The sequence below is a fragment of the Herpailurus yagouaroundi genome, unplaced genomic scaffold (genome assembly GCF_014898765.1).
Source record: "Herpailurus yagouaroundi ecotype Mexico unplaced genomic scaffold, PumYag 28, whole genome shotgun sequence".
Taxonomy (NCBI): domain Eukaryota; kingdom Metazoa; phylum Chordata; class Mammalia; order Carnivora; family Felidae; genus Herpailurus; species Herpailurus yagouaroundi.
In genome coordinates this window covers 135,383,185-135,400,793 of record NW_024412376.1, presented here as the reverse complement: position 1 = coordinate 135,400,793, position 17,609 = coordinate 135,383,185, and the positions used below count along the sequence as shown (strand labels likewise).

Genomic DNA, 17,609 nt, shown 5'->3' with positions numbered 1-17,609 from the left:
TGGTGGTTGCTAGGGGCTGGGGGTTGGGTGGAGGAGGAAGTGGGGAAATATTGGTCAAAGGTACAAATTTCCAGTTATAAGATTGTCCAGTTCTAGGGGGCTGATGTACAGAATGGTGATTATAGTCAATAATACCATATTATATGCTTGAGAGTTAAGAGAGTAGATCTTAAATGTCGTCACCACAAAAAAGAAATGGTAATTAAGTGACAGGTTGGAGGTGTTAGCTAATTCTTCGGTGGCAATCATTTTGCAATATATAAGTGTTTGTACACCTTAAACTTATGTAATGTTATATGTCAGTTATATGCCAGTGAAGCTGGGGGAAAAAAGTCTTCATTTTAACAATAAAGCTGTTGAATTACTGCCTGAAACTCTACATTTTAGAAGAAACCTTGTAAATAGGATACTTTGTAGTTATTATGTTTATGTAGCAGAACAGCTCTCAAATGCTTTGAAATAGGCAAAATAATTTTTAAAGCAAGGTTTTGTACTAAACTATCTATGATGTATTTTAATAAATTAATCTAAAAATACTACCTTGTAATAATAGTGTTCAACAGCACCAATACATAAAGGCAGTGTCAGGAAAATTGATGTCCTCGGCAAGAAGAACAAGGAACAGAAGGTGTAATGATAACAGATGACAGAGGACAAAGCAGAATTCATCAGCTCCTACTTGGCTTACATTTTCTATCACAAAGAATTATCCCCAAATTAGGAAAGGTAAGAGCTACATGTGAAAGACAGAATTCCACGGCAGGTGAAGATGTAAGAAAGCATCCAGCCATTTACTGCGACTTCACCTCTCTGGTTTAGTGCCAGAATTTGAAATGTGGTGGTAACTTTGTTGGGAATCGGAGAGGTGCCAGAAGACTTGAGATGGACAAATGTCCTCATTTTCTAAAAGAAGAAACTATAAGCCTGTGAACACATTTTTTCCTTGGCGAAATTCTGGAATGGAAAATTAGACAAATGGTTTGTGAATCTCTAAAAAAGTGGCGAAAATAAGGCACGGCATGAATTCACTAAAAAATAAGTGGATCTAAATGAAGCGTTCTACCTTTCTAATAGGGTCCCTACTCTCCCCAGTCTGACCCCTACAGGGTGATACAAGGGAAGAAGGCAGAACTCCAAGTGGGATGAGACTGAATTCCATTCCCAGCTCCCCCACTTGCCAAAAGTGAGACTTGGACACTCAGACTCTTGGAGCCTGTCTTGTAACCCAAATGTGACCGAGCTTCTTCAGGCTAGTTATGCTCTTACCCAGGGACTTACTTGAGATCAATCTCACACATGGGGTCTTATTACAAAACAACAATGATTCAAACTTTGAAAGTATTGATAAATAATGGGTATTATACATGACCCAGCAAAGCTTCTTAAAAATCCCCTTATCTAGGGGCACCTGGTGGTTCAGTCGGTTAAGCGTCGAACTTCAGCTCAGGTCATGATCTCACCCTCTGTGACTTCAAGCCCTACATCAGGCAGCTCAGAGCTGCAACACTGGCAGCTCAGAGCCTGGAGCCTACTTTGGATCCTGTGTCTCCTCCTCTCTCTGCCCCTCCCCTGCTTGCACTCTCTCTCTTTCTCTCAAAAATAAAATAAAAACATTAAAAAAAAATCCCTTATCTAACCTCTTTCCCTAAAATTCTTCCTCTTGTGGGGTACCTGAGTGGCTCAATCAATTATGCATCTGACTCTTTATATCGGCTCAGGTCATGATTTCACAGTTCATGGGATCAAACCCTACATCAGGTTCTGTGCTGACAGCGTGGGGCCTGCTTTGTATTCTCTCTCCCTCCCTCCCTCCCTCCCTCTCTCTCTCTCTCTCTCTCTCTCTCAAAATAAATAAATAAGCATTGTAAAAAAGACAAATTCTTAAAAAAAAATTCTTCCCCTTGAGAATCTACACTATCTCCTTCACTTCTAACTCCCTCAAAGCAAACAAACAAAAAACAAACAAAATAAAAAAAAACCCACTACTGTCTCCACAGCTTCTCCAGGTATGCTTCTGCTTTCCTACCAGTCGGTAAAATACCAGTACTTAGAAAAATGAATATGTAGTTAGCCTAAACCAGACCACACTTACATGTACCCTAGGGAGCCTGAATTCTATCACATCAAAAATAAAATAATAATATCTATATCAGAGACTTTTGAAACGACTAAATTAAAAGTTATATATGAAAAAGATTTGGGGGACACCTGGGTGGCTCAGTCAGTTAAGTGTCCGACTTCAGCTCAGGTCATGATCTTGCAGTTTGTGAGTTCAAGCCCCACATCGGGCTCTATGCTGACAGCTTGAAGCCTGGAGACTGCTCTGGATTCTGTGTCTCCCTTTCTTTCTGCCCCTCCCCTGCTCACATTCTGTCTCTCTCTCTCTCTCAAAAATAAACATTAAAAATTTTTTTTAAAAATTTGGCCTCATCACTCAATAATGAGTAGGCATTATTATTCATCACTACTCTCACTTCTGTAGAGAGCAAGAAAATGGTATGGACCTTGTAGATCCTTATTTTGTCAAGGCATTTGACAAATCTTCATGGACAAGGAGGGCTGGATGATAGTACAGTTTATTATAAGTTGGAACAATTTATACAAAGGTGAAATAGAAGTTTCTAGTCATTTGTTAAAGACCTCTATGGCTCTATCCTGTTAAATATTTTCATGAGCCACTTAACATAAAGGAGCATATTGGACACATGCTAATCAAATTTGTAGTTGATACAAAATGGGTGGTGATTCATAGATGACAAGCTTAATGACAAAATGAAGAATCCAGAAGATCTAAAAAGGCTGATATAAAAAGTAACTTAATATGTGTTAATGTAAAATTGAATTTCCCCCAATGGTTACCTCTCACATAATTATAGCACAATAACAAAACCAGGAATTTGACATCAGTACAAGGTGTGTGTATAATTCTATGTCACTTTCTTACATGGGTTGATTTGTGTAACCACTGCTACAATCAAATTCACTGGTGTTGACATTTTACCTTACTCCTTTTATGCCCCTTTATTCTCCTGAATTTGTAAAATAATTGTTTTAAATATTTCTTCTACATACATTGAGAACCACATTAGACAGTGTTATAATTTTTGTTTCAACGGCCAAACATAGAAAACCCAAGACAAAGAAAGTCTATTGTAGTTACCTATATTTTTGCTGTGTTCTTTCTCCTTGCATGATGTTACAAGATTCTTTATCATTTCCTTTCTGTTTAGAAGAGAACTTACTTTAGCCACTCTTTTGATGTAGGTCTAATTTGGTGAATCTTGTGTCATATTCTTTTAGTTTTCCTTCATCTGTGAATGTTTTGATTGATTCTTCACTTCTGAAGGATATTGTCTCTGGATAGAGTTCTGGGTTAGTTCTCTTTCACAACTCCAAAAATGTTGTGCCATTTCCTTCTGGCCTCTGTGGTTTCTGATGAGAAGTCTGCTAATATTTCAATTGTTTTCTCCCTATAGGTAATATTTAATTTCTCTGAGTGCTTTCAAAATTTTCCTGTGTCTTCAGTTTTTAAAAGTTTACTATGAAGTACCTTGACATGAAATTCTTTAAGTTTATCCTGTTTGGAGTTCAGTCAGTTTCTTGCATTGTTTATGAGTCTTTTGGTCTGTTTGCTTGTTTGTTTTGCCAACTTTGGGAACTTTACAGTTACTATTTCTTCAAATACTTTTTCAGCCCTGTTCTTCCTCTCTGTCCAGGACTCTGTAGATACGACTATTAGACTTTTTGTCGTAGTCCTCAAGATTCTGTTCATTTTTCTAAAAATCAATTTTCTCTCATTGTTCAGAGTGGTAATTTCTGTTCTTCTATCTTTAGGTTCACTGATTCTTTCATCTGTCCTCTCCATTATTCTTTTGAACCCATCCATTAAGATTTTTATTTTGGTTATTAAATATTCTAACTCTAAATTTCCATTTTGTTCCTTATATATCTTATTTCTTTCCTAAGACTTTGTTTCTTTGCAAAACTGTCTATTTTTGCTTTTTTTTAAGCATGCTCATAATTGCTTATTGAAAGATATTTATGACATCTACTTTGCAATTCTTATAAAATAATCCTAACATCTGTGTCATTTTGGTGTTGGCATCTCTTTGTTTTTGTTTTGTTTTGTTTTGTTTTTTTGCATCTGTTATCTTTTTTTCATTCTTTCTGAGATCATCTTGGGTTTTGTTATGAATGATTTTTTATTGAAACCTATATTTTGGGTGGTATAAGACTCCAGATATCATTTATTTTTTAAATGTTTGTTTTTTGTTAAGAGAGAGTGTGCACATGTATGTATGTGAGTGGGGGAGGGGTAGAGAGAGAGGGAGACAGAGAATCCCAAGTAGGCTCCATGCTGTGACTGCAGACCCAGACATGAGGCTCAAATCCACTAATCAGGAGATTGTGACTTGAGCCAAAATCAAGAGTAGGACGCTTAACTGACTGAGCCACCCAGGCGCCCAGACTCCAGATCTTATTTAGATCTTGTGTTTTAGCAGGCCTCCTCCACTCTGATGGGTAAAGAGGTGTGCTACCTCATTATTGCCAGGTAAGAGTGAAAGTGTTCGTTCTCTTCTATGATACCATGGGTGGAGGAAGGGGCATTTGATTACTGTTGAGTAGGGGCAGGAGTTCTGGCTCCCTATGTGGCCTCCGCTGACACCATGGAGGTATTTATGGCATTGGTACCACTGACAAGTGGTGAAAGTCCTGACTCTATTAGGCCTATCCTGACACCAGTGACAAGGAGAAGGAGTGTTGTGGGTGAAGATAGAAGTCCAGGTTCCCCATATGGTCTCCACTGACATCACAGGGAATCCTATGCTCTTAACCACCAAGCAGAGATGAAAGTCCTAGCTCTTCACTTGGCTTTCTCTGACATTTACCCAGGTAGGGGGATTGGGATGACTCATTGGGATGACTGGAAAAAGTGGAAAGGCTCCCCACAGGGCCTTTGCTGGTGATTGTGTGGGTGGAGCCACAGTTTGTTTTCTGTGATGTTTGTATAATGTTAGAGCAGTTACTGTTTAAAGGTTGTTTTGTCTAGCAAACTATTCCTTTCCTGGTCCTTTGGCTAGAGAGAACAGGCTTTTCTTGGGGACATTCTTTTTTAAATCAGTGTCCATTGGTAGTTCCAAGGTGCTGGTTTTTCTAATATCCAGTCTGGAATATATGCAGTGAAAAGAAAACCTGGGAACTCAGCACCATGTTATTCCTTGGGTCCTAACATTGTTAACTGGTTAACTTTCTCCTCTCCATGTATCCAGCAATTTTAGTTGCACTCAGTGGAAGGAATAGGGAAAAGTACATCTATTCCATTTCTTCCTGGATGTAGAAGTCTATGCTAACTTTTAAAATCCTCTAACTTTTAAATACCTCCATCAATCTGAGGAGGTAACTACTATTATAGCCATTTCAGATGGGGAAAGTGAGTACAGAGAGGTTAAGTCATTTGCCCAAGATCACCCAACTAGTAAATGGGGATATGAGATTCAAACTGAAGCAGTCTGGTTTGAACCCATGCTCGTGACCACCACATGGGCTTCTGACAACTATTTATTGATTGATCGCTCCATTTTGGTCAAAGTATCATCACATTTAATTTTATTCATTAATTCAAAAAATATTTATTGAGCACCAATTATGAATCACCTTGTACTAGATATAAAGATACAACATTAAAGAGACATGGTCCCTGGCCATAAGATGATTACAGTCTAGTAAAAGGCGTAGAAATTTAAATAAATAATCATAATTGAACATTATGAATGCAATAGTAGATATATGTGGTAGATATGGTGGCTGCACAAAAGAAGACATAAGTTTGTTTGGAGAAAGAAGGAAAGCTTCACAGATGTTTAATTTGGATCTGGAAAGAATAGTATTTCAGTAAATGGATGAGGTAAAGAAGGAATTCCAAGCAGAGAGAACAGCGTACACAAAGGCATGAAAGCATGAAAATAGATAACATTGCATGGTTGGGAAGCAGAAAATAGAATGACATAGCTGTTGTTCATGGTGCATTGTTGTGGGGTAGAAGGTAGCATTTTTCCCCCAAATTATCCTGACACTATTAAATAGTTCATTATTTCTCTACCAATTTGAAATGCCACATGTACTGCATCCCAAATCTTTATGAACTGTTGAATCAGTCCATTCTATCTATACTACCTATTCAGAAAAATGTTTTGATTCTCAACAGCTTTAAAGTATATTTTAATACCTAGTAGTGTCTTTCTTTTCCAAAGATGCTTAGATTTAGGATGAAATGGTTCAGCTGAGAAAAAAAAGTCCCCTTAGAATTTTAGTTGGAATAGCATTAAATTTATAAATTATTTTGGGAATAATTACTAAGTTATTAATAATTTATGGGATAAGATGGGAAAATCATTAGAAATTTGAGTCTTCTAATAAAGAAATGTGTGTTTTTTTTGTCTTCTCAATAAAATTTCATGGTTTTTCTTAATGTGTTATGTAATTATAGTGTTTATTGCTAGATAATTATTTTCGTTTTATCTTGTGAAAACACAATTCTGAAATTGACTTTTTAAATTATTATCCAAATACATAGTGAACTCATGTCAAAGTTTTGTTTAATTCATTAATGAGAAAATCAGTTAAATTCTGAGCTGTTTCAGAAAAGGAGAAGTAGGGGTTCCTGGCTGGCTCAGTTAGTAGAGTGTGCGACTCTTGATCTCAGGACATGAGTGTAGAGATTACTTAAAAAAAAAATCTGGGGTGCCTGGGTGGCTCAGTTGGTTAAGCATCTGACTGTGGCTCAGGTCATAATCTCATGGTTCATGAGCTTGAGTCCTGTGTCAGGTTTTGTGTTGACAGCGAGGGGCCTGCTTGGGATTCTCTCTCTGCCCCTCCTCCACTTGTACCTTCTCTCTCAAAATAAATAAACATTAAAAAAATAAATAAAAACCTTTAAAAACAAAGGAAAAGGAGAACTAGAAACATATAGCTAGTGGAAAATGGAATGCTGAAATAAGATCACTAAATTAGATGCAAAAATGGTCAGTGTGCTAAAAGACAATAAAATATAATCTTGGGCTTATCCTCACTACCAACAGAAAAAAAAAATCATTGCACCCTATTCATTCCTATGCATTCAGTTCAACTATTACAGTAAAAAATCTGGTCCCTAATCAATTAATGGTCAGAGTTACAATTTCTGAGTCAGATGATCCTTGGGCAGCTTATTTTAAAATGCTCTAAGAAATGCTGAAGCTCAGAAGAGCCAACATAGTATGAAGAAGAAAAACAGGGGCACCTGGGTGGCTCAGTTGGTTAAGAGTCTGACTCTTGATTTCAGCTTGGGTCATGATCTCATGGTTTGTGAGATCAAGCCCCACATCAGGCCCTGCACTAACAGCTCGGAGCCTTTGTGGGATCCTCGCTCTCCCTCTCTCTCTGCGTCTCATACCCCCTCTCAAAATAAATAACTAAACTTAAAAAAACAAACAACAACAAAAAAAAAACCAAACATAGTCTAACCATATACTTAGGATATAACCTAGCAATTAGTCTCTTAGGTATTTACCCAACACAGTTGAAAACTTATGTCCACATAAAAATCTGCAGGTGAATGTTTATAGAAGTTTTATTCATAATTGCCCCAAACGAGAAGCAACCAAGATGTTCTTTAGGAGGTGAATGGATAAACTATGGTACATCCACACAATGGAATGCTATTCAGTGATTAAAAGGAGATAGCTATCTGGGGCGCCTGGAAGGCTCAATCAGTTAAGGATCCAATTCTTGATTTCAGCTCAGGTCATGATCTCACGGTTTGTGGGATCGAGCCCCACAACAGGCTCTGTGCTGACAGCATGGAGCCTGCTTGGGATTCTCTCCCTCTCTCTCTGTTCCTCCCAGACTTGTGCTCGCTCTCTCTCTCTCTCTCTCTCTCTCTCTCTCAAAATAGGTAAACATTTTAAAAATTTTTTTTAATTTTAAAAAGGAGATAGTTATCAAGCCAGGAAAAGCCACAGAGGAATCTTAAATACATATTGTTTAATGAAAGAAGTCAGTTTGTAAAGGATACATACTGAGTGATTCCAACTACATGACAACATGGAAACAGTGAAAAGGAGACAGTGAAAAGATCAGTGGTTACCAGGGGTAGGAGAAAGAGGTGGAAGAGGGATTAATAGGTACACTACAGAGGATTTTTTAGGCAGTAAAACTCCTCTGTATGATACTGTAATGGTGGATACATGATATTGTGCATTTGTCAAAGCCCGTACACACAAAACCCCATATATACACAGAGTAAACTCTAATGTGACCTATGGACTTCAGTTAATAATGATGTATCAGGATGTCTGGGTGGCTTAGTTGGTTAAGCATCCAACTCTTGATTTTGGCTCAGGTCATGATCTTAAAGTTCATGAGAACTGTTTAGAACAGGTTTAGAGAAAATTCAGTAAATACTACTGAGAGTTCCCATATTACATTTTCCCCATCCCTCACAGTTTCTTCTACTATTAACATTTTGCACTAGTGTGGCACATTTGTTATCCTCGATGGACAAAATATCCTTTGCATTATTTCTTAAAGTTTATAGGGGCACCTGGATGGCTCAGTTGGTTGAGTGTCTGACTTCGGCTCAGGTCATGATCTCGCAGTTTGTGGGTTTGATCCCCACATTAGGGCTCTGTGCTGGTAGCACAGAGCCTGCTCGGGATTCTCTCTCTCCCTCTCTCTCTTTCTCTCTCTCTCTGCTCCTCCCCCATATACACTGTCTCTGTCTCTCTCAAAATAAATAAATTAATTTTAAAAAATTCTCAAATACTTGTTATTTCTGGAGCAGTGGTTCTCAAATGTTTCCCTGTCCCAGAATCACCTGGAGGATTTATTAAAACATAGATTGCTAAACTCGAATTCACAGTTTCTGATTCAGTAGCTCCGGGATGAAGGCCAAGAATTTGCATTTCTAACAAGTTCCCAGGTGATGTTGATGCTACTGTGAACCACTGTTTTAGAATAGCCTAACCTAAGTAGTCTACCCCCTTCCAGTTCCTCTCCATTTCATTTCAGGTTACTGAGAGCTGCCAGTATCAATCTTTCTAAAATTCAGTTTCCATATATCACTACCTTAATAAAAAACCTTCAATAATTCCCTAATGCCTCAGATATAAAAACTCACACTCTTTTGCATGGCATCAGATAGGATTCTACAAACTTAAGACAAACAGGTCATTTGATCCAAACAGTAGTTCCTTTTGGATTACAAATTAGTGTCTTTTTTTTTTTTTAATGTTTATTTATTTTCAAGAGACAGAGAGAGACCCAGCGAGAGCTGGGGAGGAGCACAAAGACCAGGAGAAACAGAATCTGAAGCAAGATCTAGGCTCTGAGTCATCAGCACAGAGCCCAATGTGGGGCTCGAACTCATGAGATGTGAGATCAGGACCTGAGCCGAAGTAGGATGCTCAACCAACTGAGCCACCCAGGCGCCCCACCAATGTATCTTTTATTTCTTTTTAAATAACTGCTTTACTGAGGTGCAGTTTGTATACAATAAAATTTACATTAAAATTTTTGTTTTTATTTTGGAGAGAGAGAGCATGAGCAAGGGAGAGGGACAGAGGGAGAGAGAGAATCTTAAGCAGGCTCCATGAGTGTGGAGACTGACAGAAGGCTTGATCCCATGCCCCTGGGATCATGGTGAACTGAGCTGAAATCAAGAGTCAGATGTTCAACTGACTAAGCCACCCAAGTACCCTCAAATTTACATTTATTTAGGAGTGATGAGGCTGGTGAGGCTATTTGTTTTTTAAAATAACACCTTTATTGATATATAATTTATATACCATACAATCCACCTGTTTAATGTGAACAACTCCATTGTTTTTAGTATAGTCATAGAGTTGTGCAATCATCATCATAATCCATTTCAGAACATTCTCATCATCCCAAAAAGAAATTCGTAATTCCATGCCCATTTGCAGTTACTTTCCATTCCTCCCTCCTTGCTTCCACCTCTCCCCTCCAGGCCTAGGCAACCAGTAATTTATTTTCTGCTTGTATAGATTTCTCTCTTCTCAATATTTCATATAAATGGAATAACACAATATATGGCCCTTTGTAACTAGTTTATTTCACTTAGCATGATGTTTTTAAAGTTCATCCATGTTGTAATATGTGTCAGTACTTCATTTCTTTTAATTGGTGAATAATATTCCATTGTATAGATACACCACATATTGTTTATCCATTCATCAGTTGATGGACATTTGCACTGTTCCCATTTTGGGGCCATTATGAATAATGTTACTATGAACTTTTGTGTATATACTGATTGGTATCTTAACATTTAAAATTAATTCCTAAAACCACAGCCTCTGAAGTCCCAACACATGTAATTTCTGTGCCACTTATTTTTATTTAATTGTGTTTTAAAATTTTAAGGTTTTTTTTTTTAATTTTTTTTAACGTTTATTTATTTTTGTGACAGAGAGAGACAGAGCATGAACAGAGGAGGAGCAGAGAGAGAGGGAGACACAGAATCTGAAACAGGCTCCAGGCTCTGAGCTGTCAGCCCAGAGCCTGACGCGGGGCTCGAACTCACGGACCGTGAGATCATGACCTGAGCCGAAGTCGGACGCTTAACCGACCAAGCCACCCAGGCGCCCCTTTAAGGTTTTTTTTTAAGTTTATTTATTTATTTTAAGAGAGAGAGCGGCAGAGGAGCAGAGAGAATCTCAAGCAGGCTTCGTGCTGTCAGCTCAGAGCCCAACTCAGGGCTTGAACCCATGAACGCTGAGATCATGACCTGAGCCAAAATCAAGAGTTGGATGCTTAACTGACTGAGTCATCTAGGTGTCCCTATTTTATTTTATTTTTTTAAGGGAAATTTTTAATTTTCAGAGGAGGGGGGTTGGTGTTAATTTATCTTTGAGAGAGAGAGACAGAGCATGAGTGGGGAGGAAGAACAGAGAAAGAGGGAGACACAGAATCTGAAGCAGACTCCATGCTCTGAGCCGTCAGCCCAGAGCCTGACATGGGGCCCAAACTCAAGAACTGTGAGATCATGACCTGAGCCAAAGTCAGATGCTTAATAGACTGAGCCACTCAGGCATTCTCTCTCTCTCTCTCTTTAATGTTTATGTATTTATTTTGAGAGAGAGAGAAAGAAAGTGGGAGAGGGGCAGAGAGAGAGGGAGAGAGAAAATTCTAAGTGGGCTCCACAATGTCAGTGCAGAGTCCGATGAAGGGCTCAATCTCATGAACTGTGAGATCATGAGCTAAGCTGAAATCAAGAGTTGGACACTTAACTGGCTGAGCTACCCACGTGCCCCAAGATTTTATTTTTAAGTAACCTCTACACTTAACATGAGGCTCAAACTTAGAACCCTGAGATCAAGAGTCACATACTTTACTGACTGAGCAATAAGGTGGCACTTATTTTTAAACTACCATATGCTATCTTGTATTTGTATGTATTTTAATGAGATATTCTACTTCCCCCAATAAATTGGTAGTTTCATGAGCAGAGTCCATATCTTACTCCTCTATGTATCTCTAACATCTAATATAGTTACTTGTATACTCATAAATGGTGATAATAGTGGCTTTTATTCAAAGGTAAGCTTTGCTTGGGAAGAAAGAGAAGAATAATCCTCTGCAGTTAAAAGCTTGAGATGATCCCTCACATATATGGTCAAATAATTTTCAACAAGGGCCAAGACCATTCATTGGGGAAAAGACAATCTTTTCAACAAATCATGCTGTGAAAACTGACATCCACATGCAAAATAATATAGTGGGACCTTACCTTATACCATATTCAAAGATTAACTTAAAATGGAGCAAAGACCTAAAAGTAACAGCTAGGGGTGCATGGGTGGCTCAGTCGGTTATGCGTCCGACTTCGGCTCAGGGCGTTTTTTCTCACGGTTCATGAGTTCAAGCCCTGCGTCGGGCTCTGTGCTGACAGCTTAGGGCCTGGAGCCTGCTTTCAGATTCTGTATCTCCCTCTCTCTCTGCTCCTCCCCTGCTCACGCTCTGTCTCTCTCTCAAAAATAAAGATTTAAAAAAAATTTTTAAAAAGTAACAGTTAAACCTATAAAAGTCTTAGAAGAACTTTTTAAAATAAATAAATACTCCCTACAACTCAACAAAAACAAAACAAACAACCTGATTTAAAAATAAGCAAAAGGGGGCGCCTGGGTGGCGCAGTCGGTTAAGCGGCCGACTTCGGCCAGGTCACGATCTCGCGGTCCGTGAGTTCGAGCCCCGCGTCGGGCTCTGGGCTGATGGCTCAGAGCCTGGAGCCTATTTCCAATTCTGTGTCTCCCTCTCTCTCTGCCCCTCCCCCGCTCATGCTCTGTCTCTCTCTGTCCCAAAAATAAATAAATGTTGAAAAAAAAAAATAAGCAAAAGAGGGGAGCCTGGGTGGCTCATTCAGTTGAGCACTCAACTCTTGATATTGGCTCAGGTCATGATCTTGCTGATTGTAGTATCAAGCCCCGCATCAAGATCCGTGCTGAACATTGAGTCTACTTAGGATTCTCTCTCCCTCTCTCTCTGCCCCTCCCCAACCCCATCTCTCTCTCTTTCTCTGTAGATAAGTAAATAAACATTAAAAAAAATAAGCAAAAGACTGGGGTGCCTGGCTGGCTCAGTCAGAGAAGCATGAAATTCTTGATCTCTGGGTTGTGGGTTCAAGCCCCATGGTGGGTACAGAGATTACTTAATGAAAAATAAAATATTATAAAAAAATAAGCAAAGGACTTAAATAGATATTTCTTCAAAGAAGGTATACAAATGGCAAATAAGCACATAAAAAGATGCTTGACATAACTAATCATTAGAGAAGTGCATATAAAAAGCACAATGAGATACCACCTCACAGCTGTCATGATGGTTATGAACAAAGAAACAAAGTAAGAAATGTTGGCAAGGATGTCGAGAAATTGGAAACCTGTGCACTGCTGGTGGGAATGTAAAATGGTGCAGCTGCTGTGGATAATTTTGTGGTAGTTCCTTTAAAAATTAAGTGTGTTGGGGGGGGGGCACCTGGGTGGCCCAGTTGGTTGAGAGTCCAACTTTGGCTCAGGTCATGATCTCACAGCTCGTGAGTTCGAGCCCTGCGTGGGGCTCTGTGCTGATAGCTCAGAGCCTGGAGCCTGCTTTGGATTCTGTGTCTCTCTCTCTCTCTGCCCCTAACCCACTCACATTCTGTCTCTGTCTCTCTCAAAAATAAATAAATATTTTAAAAAATTTTTAATAAATAAATACATTAATTAACTAATTAAATATGGGGGCACCTGGGTGGCTCAGTCAGTTAAGGGTCTGATTCTTGATCTCAGTTCATGATCTCATGGTTCATGGGATCGAGCCCCACATTGAACCCCACATTGGGTTCTGTGTTGACAGCATGGAGTGTTCTTGGGATTCTCTCTCCCCCACTGTGCTCTCTCTCTCAAAATAAATTAAAAATAAAAATTAAAAGTGCCTTTTTAAAAAAAAATAAATACAGGGCGCCTGGGTGGCTCAGTTGGCTGAGCATCCGACTTCAGCTCAGGTCATGATCTCACACCCTGCGTTGGGCTCTGTGCTGACGGCTCAGAGCCTGGAGCCTGCTTCGGATTCCGTGTCTTGCTCTCTCTCTGCCCCTTACCCTGCTCATGCTCTCTCTCTCTCTGTCTCACTTTCGGCGCCTCCCCGAAAAAAAATTTTTTTTAATTAAATATGGATAGGGCACCTGACTGACTCAGTTAGTAGAGCATGTGACTCTTGATCTTGGGGTTGTGGGTTCAGGCCTCACATTGGGCCTGAATGTATGTATGTATATATATATATATACATATATATATATATATACTTTAAAAAGTATATATAATATATATATAATATATGCTTTTAAAGTATATATATATAATATATACTTTATATATATATATACACTTTAAAGTATATATTATATATATATACAAAGGATATATATATACAAAGGATATATATATATACAAAGGATATATATATACAAAGTATATATATAGTATATATATATTATATATATATACTTTATATATATAATATATATATACTTTAAAAGTATATATAATATATATAATATATGCTTTTAAAGTATATATATAATATATACTTTATATATATATACACTTTAAAGTATATATTATATATATACAAAGTATATATATATATACAAAGTATACATATATATACAAAGTATATATATAGTATATATATATAAAGTATATAAAGTAATATATACTTTAAAGTATAATATACACTTTATATATATACACTTAAAGTATATATTATACTTTATATACTTTATATATATACTATATATATATACAAAGTATATATATATATACTTTGTATATATATATATACTTTGTATATATATATAATATATACTTTAAAGAGTATATATATATAAAGTATATATTATATATACTTTATATATATATACTTTGTATATATATATAATATATACTTTAAAGTGTATATATATATACAAAGTGTATATATATATTTAAAGTATATATATATACTTTAAAGTATAAAGTATATATTATATATATACTTTAAAAGCATATATTATATATATGTATATATAAGTATATATACATATACTTATGTATATAAGTATACATATATGTATAAATATATGTATATGTATGTATATATGTATATATATGTATATATATGTATATGTATACATATATATACATATATGTATGTATATGTATAAATACATATGTATATATGTATATATAAGTATATATATATACTTTAAAGTATATATATTATATATATATACTTTGTATATATATTATATATACTTTATATATTTTATACTTTATATACTTTATATATATAAATATATATATTATATATATAAAGTATATATTATATACTTTATATACTTTGTATATATATATAATATATACTTTAAAAGTATATATTATATATATATCGTATATATTACTTTAAAAAAAAGTTAAAAAATTAAATATGGATTACCAAGTAGCCCAGTAATTTTACATCCAGGTACAGACTCACAAAATAATTGAAGCAGGGTCAAAGAGATAATTTGCACATATATGTTCCTAGCGGCAGCCAAAAGATGAAAACAACTGAAGTGTCCATAGATAGATGATGAATAAACAAAATGTGCCATATATATACAATGGAATATTATTCAGTCTTAAAAAGGAAGGAAATTTTGACACATGCTACAACATGGATGAACCTTGGAAACATTACAAATGAAATAAGTGAGATACAAAAGGACAAACATTGTAGGATTCCATTTACTTGAGTACTTAGAATAGTGAACTTCACAGAGACAGAAAGTAGAATAGTGGATACCAGAGGCTGAAAGGAAGGAAGAATGAGAAATACAGAGTTTCAGTTTGGGATGATGAAAAAATTCCAGGTGGTGATGGTTACACAACAATGTGAAGATAATGCCTTGAACTCTACACTTAAAAATGGCTAAAATGGTAAATTTTATGTTATGCATATTTTACCACAACTTTTAAAAATAAAAAATAAAAGGCTGGGGCACCTGGGTGGCTAGTTGATTAAATATCTGACTTCGGCTCAGGTCATGATCTCGTGGTTTTTGGGTTCGAGACCAGTGTTGGACTCTATGCTGACAGCTCAGAGCTTGCAGCCTGCTTTGAAGTCTGTGTCTCCCTCTCTCTTTGCCCCTCCTTAACTTGCACATACCCTCTCTCTCTCTCCCTTCCTCCCTCTCTCTCTCTCTCAAATAAATGAATATTAAAAAAAAAATTTTAAATAAGAAAAAATTGAAAGCTTGAGAAGAAGTGTTGTAAGGAAGCCTAGTGAGAGCCTGGTATAAACCCTTGGTACTTAGGTTTATGTAATGACAGAAATCTAAAAACCTAATTATCTGGTGTAGAAAATAAGGTTTTATTGTTTTTTAAAAATAATATTATTTATCAATAAGTGTGCTTAGACTACTTACTACTGCAGACATATTCAAAGCTCTAATTGTGGTAGTATCTAAGTGCTTTCCTGCACTTTTCAGATGGGAAATATGGGAATGTATGTTTCTTAATCAAATACACAAAATTGTGGAATAATAAATTATCAAATTTTTAAATTATGCTATTTAAACTATTTTTATTTAATTTTTTTTCAACGTTTATTTATTTTTGGGACACAGAGAGACAGAGCATGAACAGGGGAGGGGCAGAGAGAGAGGGAGACACAGAATCGGAAACAGGCTCCAGGCTCCGAGCCATCAGCCCAGAGCCTGACGCGGGGCTCGAACTCACGGACCGCGAGATCGTGACCTGCCTGAAGTCGGACGCTTAACCGACTGCGCCACCCAGGCGCCCCTAAGCTATTTTTATTTAAAATTAACCTTCTGGGGTGGAGGGGAAAAAAGAAAATTACAAACACAAAACTAACCTTCCTAATGTTAACTTAAAAATATATTATACTATTAGGTTAAAAATGTGTAAGAATTCACAACATTGTTAATACATTGACATCATAAAAAGAAGGATAAGATGTAATTTGTAATTGCATCAAATCCTGAGCACAGTGCTTTTGCTGAGATGTTCACATGATAAGTCTTCCTCCTGCTACTTTGGATTATGCTTTTCATTACAGCTCTCTTACGCAGAGAAGCCTGGCCTCTGTAGGGTCTCCTGAGAGTGCCTAAGTCATGCTGCTCACTAGCTTCAGAGGGCACAGGGGGGAATCATTTGCATAATGCTCCCCTAAATCTCTCGGAAGAGACACTAAAAGCTGGATCCTTCACCTTGGAAAGGAGCCATTCCCTGGGATGGTGCAGTTGAATGCTCAGCTACAGACATCTGCAAGTGGCTATGAATTTCTACTCCAGGAAGCACCAAGAAAGGGAAAGATATTTGTCTATTATTCATAGAGCAATACCTGAAGTGGTCACTTTCAGTTGGTCCTTCTGAATTAGGTCATCACCCTGGTGGGGAAAGTTGGAACACTGGCCTCCTCTAAGTAATCCTAATGCAGAGCCTACAGAACAGTAGAGACAGAGTGGCAACTTTCCTCAATAACAGCAATATCCAGGAAAGTAAGAAATAATGGTTATACCTTGGTATATCAGACAGGGCCTTGGCAGGAAGCAGGTGGTTTATCAGAAGAGTTTGTTAAAGATACTATAAAAGTTACAGGAAGCTGACAAAGGCTAACAGTAAGGACCACATGGTACCTCCAGGTTTGAAAGGGTAAAGGGAGCAAGATTATCAGAATCCTGGAAGAGCAATGGCAGTAGCTATAGCTGAAAGGGAGCTCTTGGACAGAAACTTTAGCCTTTGGTAGCCAATACGGCATTGGTGAGCCTTGGCCTCATCTCCTGCCAGAGCCTCCCATCCATTGACCACATTCAAGTGGAATCCAGAAGATAATGAAGTCTTATTGATGTGAAGACAATATTATAGATCATACTTTCAGGTTCTGGGGGCACAGAGTAGAGAATGTTGGAGAGTAGATTTGCAGAAAGCAAACAAAGACCATCTGACCAACTTAATGAGGCTGATATGATTTATGAAATTCTGTATTCTAAATGAATAATAAATAATTGACATAATTGACATAATCAAGTA

At 37.1% G+C, this 17,609-nt stretch overlaps 1 long non-coding RNA gene across 1 annotated transcript in view; it reads right to left on the bottom strand.

Annotated features, from left to right (window-relative positions):
- The window catches only part of LOC121036805 (uncharacterized), a 21,194-nt gene extending 17,827 nt beyond the window's left edge, over positions 1–3,367 (bottom strand). Inside the window, exon 1 of the long non-coding RNA XR_005793480.1 lies at positions 3,161–3,367. This is a non-coding gene — a long non-coding RNA (uncharacterized LOC121036805). The remainder of the gene's footprint in view (positions 1–3,160) is intronic.
- Positions 3,368–17,609: the final 14,242 nt, after the last annotated feature.